The sequence below is a fragment of the Triticum urartu genome, chromosome 2, assembly GCF_003073215.2.
Source record: "Triticum urartu cultivar G1812 chromosome 2, Tu2.1, whole genome shotgun sequence".
Classification (NCBI taxonomy): Eukaryota; Viridiplantae; Streptophyta; class Magnoliopsida; order Poales; family Poaceae; genus Triticum; species Triticum urartu.
The window spans coordinates 306071117-306082078 of NC_053023.1; positions in this window are offsets into that span (position 1 = coordinate 306071117).

A 10962-nucleotide genomic window follows, 5' to 3' on the forward strand; every position below is an offset into this window, starting at 1 on the left:
GTAGTGAGATCCAAGGTGACAGTCATCTTGCCTGAAATCCCGCTGGGAAAAAGAACGAGTCCATTAAGAAGATGAATCCACGTAGACGAACGCATCCTCACAATCACAACGAAACAGAACTATCGAGAAGGACCACAACCGGAAAGAAGCAAACAACATGGTAAACACACAAGCACATAAACATGAACTGATGCTCAACCAAGTATGATGTATGAAAAGGCTAACATGATGCTACTCATGGCAGAAGATGATGCATACAAGAACAACACATCAAGGCAAGTTTAAATGAGGTCGGAAACAACATATAACAATTCCGGTAAGTCCCCATATGCAAATTTCAAAATTGGTCCAGATATGATTAAAACACAATGTTGAAGTTGTTAATCATCAAGTTAAAGTGCACCAAGATGATCTATACGTCTTTCTAGTCAAGTTACATATAAAGTTCGTTTATTCGGAGCTACGACCTAGAAGATATGAGCAAAACAAGTTACACATGGCATCGATGCAAAATGCATAAAAACATCACGCAAACACACTCCAAACATGGATGCAACAAGGTAACATGAAACTACATGCAAAACCAAGCAAGTTTCATATAGAGCATGCTCCAAACGGAGCCACGGTTCAACGCATACACTCAATACAAGTTTCAAACACAATCTACCCAAAACAGCAACTAAGCACTTTGCAATCAAGGAAGCAACATGGTACAGGAATCATATGGGCATAAACTTGATATGCACATAAAGTACAGACTACATGCTTCAAATAACATTAAGGTTCAGGTTCATAGTCATCAAGATTAATTCAAGATGATCAATGCAAAAAGCAACTTAACAACACAGATTATGACCTAGTGAGAAACAGAGCATATGCATGAGCAGAAATAACATGTTGACATGTTGGAGGCATGAAACAAAGATGATATAGTGCAAGAACATAACAAACAAAAGCATGGCATTAAAGTACAGGTTAAACATGGAAAAACATGATTACTAAGCATCTCCATATGAGTCCTAGATCAATGGCAATCAACAAGACAAGATGCAACATGGTATAAGCTGATTCTCGGACTTGGAGGAAATCTAGGAATGCAAACAATAACATTATAATGCCGACTTTGGAGGCACATAACAACAAGCATAGGAACTTTAATAATGATGCAAAAGACATGGGCATTTGTTAGACATGATATACTACAGCTTAGTCCGTGGGCACAAGTTCATATCAAGCATGGAGTAATTACAACGATGCTTGCAAAAAGGAACATGCTATTAACAGGATGACAGATTTAGCATGATGGCAACTTGAGAGCAAAAAAGCGACAAGCTACAGCAAGTTCTATGACAACCAAGGGCATGGCATCAAAGTACACATAACAAGGAGCAAGTAACTTCAAGGCATAATATACATATGACTCATAGATTAGTGAGAACCATCAAGACAAGTTTGAACGTTGTAACAGTTTCAGCAAGTGTAAAACAGCAACAACATCAAAGCATGTTTGCAAGCTTGGAACAGAGGTCATATGAAGTCCAAAATTAACAAACTTAGCATGTGGACAAAGTACTCATATCATACTTCAATTCATGTAATTAGAGCAACTCTAAAAGAGGCATAGTTTAATTAATAACAAGCTCACAACATAGCATCATGAAGTTAACAGAAAACTGGAACATCATTTAGGCATGTTCATGGCAATGAAAACATATGCTACAGGACATATATGAAGCATCAAAAGGCATGTCATGATAGAGCACAACATGGACATAAAACAAATCAACTAGGCATATCCGTATTATGCATGGAATTGATGGTAGCTTCAAGTTAACATGCAACACAAAGTAACAGTTACAGACTTAGCAAAAATCACCATGTCTCAGAATTCAGCAACATCAAGTAGCACACTTCACAAGCTTGTGCTAGTCACCACAAGGCACATAAAAATACATGGATTGCACCACTGAAAAGATGGCATGAAGATGCTCCTAAAGCATGTAGACATGATGCTCAAAAGATGGACATACAAAATGCAATGAAAAAGACAAAACAACAAGTTATGACAATCTCAGCAGGTTATATCATTTAGCACTTCGCAACAATGATTAAGACATCAATATGAATAGTAACATGCATGCAAATGACACTAGCATCTAGAGCACTCAGAGACGAACATTTCGATGTATCAAACACTCCAAACGGATCAACATGCACAAAGTTGCACACACCACAAGATGCACATATGATGCTGTAGAACAGGGACTTAGTCATTTTCAGGAAAAACACAAAGCGAGCGTAAAACAACTAAACTACGCAGGGGAGGGATATATGGCGCTCACCACTCGGCTCGGCCCAGGACGCAGGGAGGCAGGCCGGCGAGGAGGTGGGCTAGGCCGCCGGCAGAGCTGTCGGGGAGGAGGTGGCCCACGCGGGGCCCACGAGCGGTGCGGCCCAGCGACGCTTGCGAGCGTGTGAGCTCGATCCCGAGCAGCCGCTCGGCGTAGGAGTGGTGGCTGCGTGGCTGGGGTTCGCCGGACTCCGACAGATGGCGGCGAGCGAGGATGGGCAGATCCGGGCATGGGCCCCCGGATCCGTCGACGATAGGGCCTGATGTGAACTGGGGCCCGATCTTTCGATGAGAGGGAGATAACTACGATTTTGGGTGGGACTTGACCCTCACGATCCGGCTACCAACCGTACAGGGAGAACCGTACACGGCTGATATCCACGGCAATCGTTGAACCAACTCCATGGCGTTATCGACCGAGCCAACGGCGCGATCGACCTATCCACGAGGGATTTTTCCTGCAAGCAAATCGAAGAACATGCAAGAAAATAATAGCCAAGCAATCTCAAAATTGCGAATATGCTAGACGGGATTAATCTCACAAGATGGGGTTTCGATAGGATGTCTTGACGGTAGCACTAGCCGCTACGAGCGAAGACAAATAAAAGTAGCAATATAGCTAAACTTCTCTAAACAAAACCCGAGTCTAAACCCTAACAAAGGCTAAGTATTTATTGTAGATGGCGCCGCCATTGACGATCGGTACTGCGCGCAGTCGTGCCCAATATGAACAGGTACGTACGGTCGAAGGAATCACCAGCCAGCCCACAAGGTGACCGAATCCCTTCATTATTAATTAATGAGATGGGCTGAGATGGGCTGGTGTGTACGTGGCTCTAGTCCATTAAGCCCGGTCCTCTTTCTCTTGTCTTGTATTTGGAACATTGAACACGTAGCATGCAATATGTATGCCTCGGTTGATTGTGTGCATGCATCTAAATCCTTGTAATCTTCTCTTGTCCTCTCTTCAACACCTTTGTTCCTGAGTACAAGCAGATCATAACATGAAGGCAGTATCAAATTCTTATTAGTTAAATCACATGCACCAAGGAACAAAAGTACCTGGTCTTTTATTTGCCGTGAAATATTCACAGACGTTTTTATGATAGCTATGTCCACATCATCCTCCCTTCCTTGATAACAAAGTCGTCCTCGACTTTTGTCTACCTGAAATGCGTCATAGCGCAAGGCAAAAGCAGGTGCAGCATGTATATGTTCTTTCATAGGTGTTAGCTCATGAGGCTGTGATAAATCTATGATATCACCATTCCGAAAATCGTGATAAATTTTCTCATGGCGGAGCATAACATCTGTAACACCCCGGATGTAACTTTCCATATTTGTATCCAATTCTTGCCGTCTCCGGCGCTAAGTTATATTTATTTCTCGGGTTCGGGTCTTTGTCTCCGTGTGTTGTTTTCTTTTCCGTGCATCTCTTATCATGTCATCTCGTGCATTGCATTTGCATACATGTTCATCTCATGCATTCGAGCATTTTCCCCGTTGTCCGTTTTGCATTCCGACGCTTCGTTCTCCTCCGGTGGCCATTTCTAGCTTTCTTTCATGTGTGGGGATTAAACATTTCCGGATTGGACCGAGACTTGCCATGCGGCCTTGGTTTACTACCGGTAGACCGCCTGTCAAGTTTCGTATCATTTGGACTTCGTTTGATACTCCAACGGTTAACCGAGGGACCGAAAAGGCCTCGTGTGTGTTGCAGCCCAACACCCCTCAAATTTGGCCCAAAACCCACCAAACTCTGCTCCATGTCCTAGAGCGTTCGATCACGATCGCGTGGGCGAAAACCGCACCTCATTTGGACTCTCCTAACTCCACTTATGCCTATTTAAACCCCCCCCCCCCCGTTTTTCGGATCTTCCCCTACCTCCGAACCCTAAAAAAAATCCCCGCGCCGAGCCGGACACGTCCGACCCGGCCGGACAGATCGCGCCGCCGCCCCCGCACCAGTGGTTGGCCGCCACGTGGCGTCCCAGATCCACCGCCGCCGCCGGCCCGTTGGCCCGAGGCGGGCCCTCCCCGCGCCTCGCCGGCCCAGAGAGCTCGCGCCCGCGCGCCGCTCGTCTTCTCCGGCCCCGGGCACCGGAGCTCGCCGCCGCCATCGCCCCGCCTCTCCGGCGCCGCCCCGCCGCCGCCTCTCCTCGCCCCCGCACCGCCGGCCCCGCCGCCTCCTCGCCGCGCGGCCGCGGGACGCCGCCCCCGCCGGCGCCGGCGCCCCGCCCTCCGGTCCCCTCGTCGCCGGCCGCTGCCTCCTTCCCCGTCGCCGCCGGTGAACAGTACCGCCACCGCCTCGGTATCCGTGCCCGATCCAGATCTGGATCTGGGATATTTCGGTTGACTTTCTCCTCCCGAAACCCTAATTTTCGAGCAATCTTTAACTGCTTGTATCTCCGCAACCGTAGCTCCGTTTTGGGCGTATGATATATCAAAATCTTTGTCTCGACATGTACATCATTTCATTCCATTGCATCATTTGCATTTGAGGTCATCTTGTTGCCAAAAATGCTGTTAGAAGGAGGCTTCGTGAGTTAAATTGCAGATCCGTTAGTTCATCATGCACTTTTGTCATTTTTGCCATGTTTAATCCGTGCATGATATGCCTGTGCCCCTTTGAGATGAATTGTTAAGAATTTTTTCTTCTTTCCAGAGGTGCCAACCATGCATTTTTAGGATGTGTGTGTTGTCTTGAGCAAACTTGCGAAGAGAGGTACCAGAGATTGCTGATTTCAGGGACTTAGTGATTTTCACAAAGTCTGGGATATTTTAGTTCGTGATGCTATATGTCCAGCTTGTTTCCTAGTGATCCATGCCTCTTTTGAGGATGATCAGTAAGGGAGTTTTGGTATTTATGTTATGCTCTATCCATCCATGTCTTTGTTTGCATATGTGGAGTGCTCTAGGTTGACTCAATCGAGCTCAACTTTAGCTTTGTTATTAATCTGGGCAGATCGTCAACTTGTTTGCGATTTTGCCGATGCTACCGTTAGTGTTCCATGCATGCTATGCCTTTGTTCTTGCCATGTGTAGCTAGCATATTGTGTCTTATTTCTGGATATATGCTTTCCTTGCCATGACTTGCACCGTAGTGAGTGCATCGAGCTCGTTTACATGCCTTCGTGAGTTAAATTTCTGCATGTCTCAGTTTTCACTAAGTCTGAAAACTGATTGTGTTCGAGCTATGTTCGTGAGCTCGGTAGAGTATTTTGTGAACCCTTTTGGCCCCAGGTCACTTTGGGTGTTTTGTTAAGCTTGTTGAGTATCTCCATGCCATGTTCTTACTTGTCATGTTCAGGTCATTTATCATGTTGTTTTGCTACTCCAAAGAGAGCATCGTGATCTGAAATTTCAGGCTAGTGTTAATTTCACTAAGTCTGGAATCTGTTTTGCTTATTCATTCTTGCCATGCTTGTTTGAACCTCTTAATGGATGAATTTGCCTATGGCTCAGTGCTAGTGTTTTGTTAACCATCTTGTGTACATCACTGCCATGTATTTTGTTTTCATGTTTTGTGGCTGTAGCATGTTCATTTCGTTGCATTTAGATGCCTACTTGCTGTAATCGCAGACCGGTGTCATATCTTAAAACGCTTGCCATTTCCAAACCGTAGCTCCGATTCCAATGATCTTTATACCGTTTTCAAGCGATTTCATCCCCTCTATCCAGTGGCACCCTTGAAATTCCAAGTTGAGGCCAGGTTCATGCATTTCCTGTCATATCTTGCATTTTGCCTCCCGCATCGCATCCCGCATAGCATATCATCATTTCATCGTATTGCTTGGTCTTGCACGTGGTTGATTGTATCCTTGTTGCTTGTTTGTCTTGTTTGGGTAGAGCCGGCAGACGAGTTCGCTACCGAGGAGCCCGTTGAGTTTGCTTGTGAGGATCCAGTCAGCTCTGACAACTGTGCAGGCAAGATGATCATACCCTCGAAATCACAACTATCTTTGCTATGCTAGTTTGCTCGCTCTTGCTATGCCAATGCTACGATGCCTACCTTTTGCTTGTCAGCCTCCCAATTGCATGATTGAACCTCTAACCTACCATTGTCCTATCAAACCGTTGATTGGCTATGTTACCGCTTTTCTCAGCCCCTCTTATAGCGTTGCTAGTTGCAGGTGAAGATTGGAGCCGTTCCTATTGGAACATCTTTTATTTGCTTGTTGGGATATCACTATATTGCTATGTTATCTTAATGCATCTATATACTTGGTAAAGGGTGGAAGGCTCGGCCTCTCGCCTAGTGTTTTGTTCCACTCTTGCCGCCCTAGTTTCCGTCATATCGGTGTTATGTTCCCGGATTTTGCGTTCCTTACGCGGTTGGGTTATTATGGGAACCCCTTGATATTTCGCCTTGATTAAAGCTTTTCCAGCAATGCCCAACCTTGGTTTTACCATTTGCCACCTAGCCTTTTCTTTCCCTTGGGTTCTGCAGACTCAAGGGTCATCGTATTTTAGCCCCCCACGGGCCAGTGCTCCCTCTGAGTGTTGGTCCGAACTGAGCTGCCTGCGGGCCACCTCGGGGAAACTTGAGGGTTGGTTTTACTCGTAGCTAGTCTCATCTGAGTGTGCCCTGAGAAAGAGATATGTGCAGCTCCTATCGGGATTTGTCGGCACATTCGGGCGGTGTTGCTGGTCTTGTTTTAACCTGTCGAAGTGTCTTGAGTTACCGAGATACCGAGTCTGATCGGAACGTCTTGGGAGGAGGTATTTTCCTTCGTTGACCGTGAGAGCTTGTCATGGGCTAAGTTGGGACTCCCCTGCAGGGATTGAACTTTCGAAAGCCGTGCCTGCGGTTATGGGCAGATGGGAATTTGTTAATGTCCGGTTGTAGATAACTTGAATCTTAATTAATTAAAATGAATCAACTGAGTGTGTTGCCGTGATGGCCTCTTCTCGGCGGAGTCCGGGAAGTGGACACGGTGTTGGAGTAATGCTTGCGCAGGTTGTTCCTTCTAGTTTCTCGCTCGTGCTTTGCCCCCTCTTCTCGCTCTCCTTTGCGAATAAGTTAGCCACCATATATGCTAGTCGCCTGCTGCAGCTCCACATATACGTGCCTTATCCTGTCCTATAAGCTTAAATAGTCTTGATAGCGTGGGTGTGAGATTGCTGAGTCCCCGTGGCTCACAGATACTACAACTCCAGATGCAGGTCCAGGTGATTCCACTCCAGGTGACGAGTACGAGCTCAAGTGGGAGTTCGATGAGGACTCTCAGCGTTATTATGTTTCCTTTCCCGACGATCAGTAGTGGTGCTTAGTTGGGGTTATCGATTCAGGGCCTTGTCGCATGTTGGGGGTCTTTTCTATTTTGGCGCCGTAGTCGGGCCATGAGTGATTTGTATGATGAATGTTATTTATGTACTCTGATGTGACGTGGCGAGTGTAAGCCAACTATGTTATCTCCCCCATTTTATTATGTATTACATGGGATGTTGTAATGATTGCCTGACTTGCGACATTGCTTTCAATGCGGTTATGTCTCTAAGTCGTGCCTCGACACGTGGGAGCTATAGCCGCATCGAGGGCGTTACAAGTTGGTAATCAGAGCCTTCCCCGACCTTTGGAGCCCCCATTGCTTGATCGTTTTTAGCAGCCGAGTTGTGTCTAGAAAAAAATGTTTTGAGTCACTTAGGAATTATATATCGGAGAGTTAGGAATTCTTTTTACTTCCCAGTCTCCTCATCGCACTGGTAAGGCATCCTGACGTAGAGTTTTAACTCTTCTCTTCTCAAATTTCACTAAAAAAAATTTTAGGATCACGCGAGTATCTTGGTTTTGTTCCGATGGTTTTGTGACGAGAACATTGTTCTTGGTGCCTCCTGTCTTTAGGGGTTGTGGCAGTGTCCCGGGGAGTTGAGCTCCGAGGTGTTGTCGTCACAATTTTATCGTTGCAATTCTGGTATACTTGAGATTTGTGCGCGACATCGAAAATCTCTTTTATGCAGTTCGTTGGTGAGATAACCTCGACGCCACCCAGTACTGGGGCGGGAGTTCGGGAGTATCGCCATAACTTGTATAACGGATGCTTTTCGAAGGTTGAGATAGATGGTTTCCGAAGGTTTCTTGGTTATGTGTTGAAGGATGGATACAGCTGGATGTAGGATTTGCTAGCTTGGGTGAGATATTATGCTTCCCCTGTATCCCCAACACCTGATTGCATAACCGGGAAAATTTTGGGAATTTCATAGGTGGGAATTCAAGTAGCCTTAGGATATCTTTCCGACAGATGTATGATATGAAATTGGGGTTCGACGTCTAGTGGTTCGCCTATTCACGGTCGATTTTACAGTGGTCTCGTTGTGTCTTAAAGAGTCCTTGGCTATGCTGACTCGGGGACGCTTCGTATGTCATGTGCACTGCCTTGTACATGATGGTGCTGTACGATCGAGCCCGTGTAGGTCCCACCACGAAAACTTCGGACGAAATTTCTATCATGTATTTGTTCCGGCTTATTCCGCAAGCCAACCCTTGGTTTTATTTCGAGTTGTGGCATTCGTTTTGCTTCGACATCATATGTTGATTCCATCCCTCGTTGTTGTACCCCTTCTACCTGATTCTTCGTGGCTTCGCAATTTAGGAATATGTGACCACTTCAAGAGAAATGCATTCGTTCATTTTGTTCGGATGTGAAGATTATATGTTGCAATTTTCATTCCGTTGGATTCAGCTTCAATATTTATTTGTCATGTGCTAATGGTGGTCAACCTCTTCAGGATGGCTCCTCCAACGCGCACGACTCCGAATCCTGATCCGCCACGACCTCCACCTCCTCCAGAGGCATGGCAAGCTGTGATGGCCGCAACTAATGCAAATACTCAGCTGATCATGCAAATTCTTCAAGAGCGCAATCAAGGCAGTCAAGGGAATCAAGGCACCAATCAGGGTCACTTTGCTACACTCAACCAGTTCCTTGCTAATGGGCCAAAGACTTTCAGTAATTGTGTTGAGGCAACCGATGCTGACGATTGGCTTGTGGATCTGTGTAAGCATTTCGAGTGCAGCAACGTCAGGCCTGAAGATTTCGTCAAGTTCGCTTCTTTCCAACTCAAAGATCAGGCTGCAGAGTGGTTCTAGCAGTACAAGGATTCCAGAGGTGGACGTTTGATCACTTGGGATGATTTCCGTCATGATTTCCGCGCTCATCACATTCCGCAGAGCGTGGTTGAAAGCAAGCATGAGGAATTCCGCAATCTGAAGCAAGGCTCTTTGTCTGTCTATGACTACAACAAGTTGTTCCAGAAGCTCGCCCGTTTTGCCAAGCAGGATGTTCCTGATGAGAAGAGCATGATCTATCAGTTCAGGGGTGGTCTTCGTGAGGAAATTCAGCTCGCTCTTGTCCTCTTTGAGCCGTTGAGATACGATGAGTTCTACAACATGGCACTGAAGCAAGAGGCTGCTCAGTTGAGGTGTGATGCTTCCAGGAAGCGTGCCAGAGATGTTACTCCGTCTTCCTCTACTCAAGTGGCCAAGCAGCAGAAGTTTTGGCTTCCTCCTCCTCCGTTCCGTCAGCCGTATCAGCAGAAGAGCAAAGGTGGCAGTGGTTCTTCCCACCCACCCAACCCAGGCTTTCAGAACAAAACTTCGTCTCAAGCTCCAAGATCGAGTGCTCCGTATCACCGTCCGCTCTCAGAGGTCACGTGCAACAAGTGCCAACAGAAGGGTCACTATGCCAACAAGTGTTTCAACCAGAGGCGTCTTCCTCCTCCTCCTGTGAGATCGGCAAGTACAGCTGTGGTCAAGCATAATCCCAAGCACGCCAAGGTCAATTTGATGAATGCAGCCCAGGCAGAGGACTCGTCAGATGTGATCATGGGTAACCTTCCTGTTAATGATATTCCTGCAAAAGTTCTTTTTGACTCTGGTGCATCGCATTCCTTCATGTCATTTCCATTTGCATCGGAGAACAATTTTAGCACTAAGGCATTACCTAGAGCTATGCAAGTCGTCTCTCCAGCTAAGCGACTGAGTTCCAGTATGGAGGCGCCGGATATTTCAATCTTGATGGGTGATTTCAAGTTTCTTGCTTCTCCAATGGTTCTTGGCAACTCTAATATTGATCTTATTCTCGGAATGGATTGGCTTTCTAAGCATAAAGCTCAGCTTGATTGTGCAACCAGGCAGATTCAACTGACTCATTCGTCTGAGGATGTCATTGTCTTTGCCGCTCGGGATAATACCATCCGTCTATTTTATCTCAATGAGAAGGGTGAACTGGATGCTATTTCGCAGATTCCGGTTGTTTGTGAGTATCAAGACGTTTTTCCAGAAGAACTCCCAGGGATGCCTCCAAACCGGCCGATTGAATTTGTTATTGAACTTGAGCCCGGTACGGAACCTGTGTGCAAACGTCCCTACAAGCTCGGCCCCGAAGAGTTGAAGGAGTTGAAGAAACAACTCGATGAGCAAGAAAGATTGGGTCTCATCCGGCCTAGTACTTCTCCGTGAGGTTGTGGTGTTCTTTTTGTGAAGAAGAAGGATGGATCGAGTCGACTTTGTGTTGATTACCGTCCAGTGAACAAGAAGACCATCAAGAACAAATACCCACTTCCCAACATCAATGAGCTGTTCGAACAACTCAAGGGTGCTCAAGTATTCT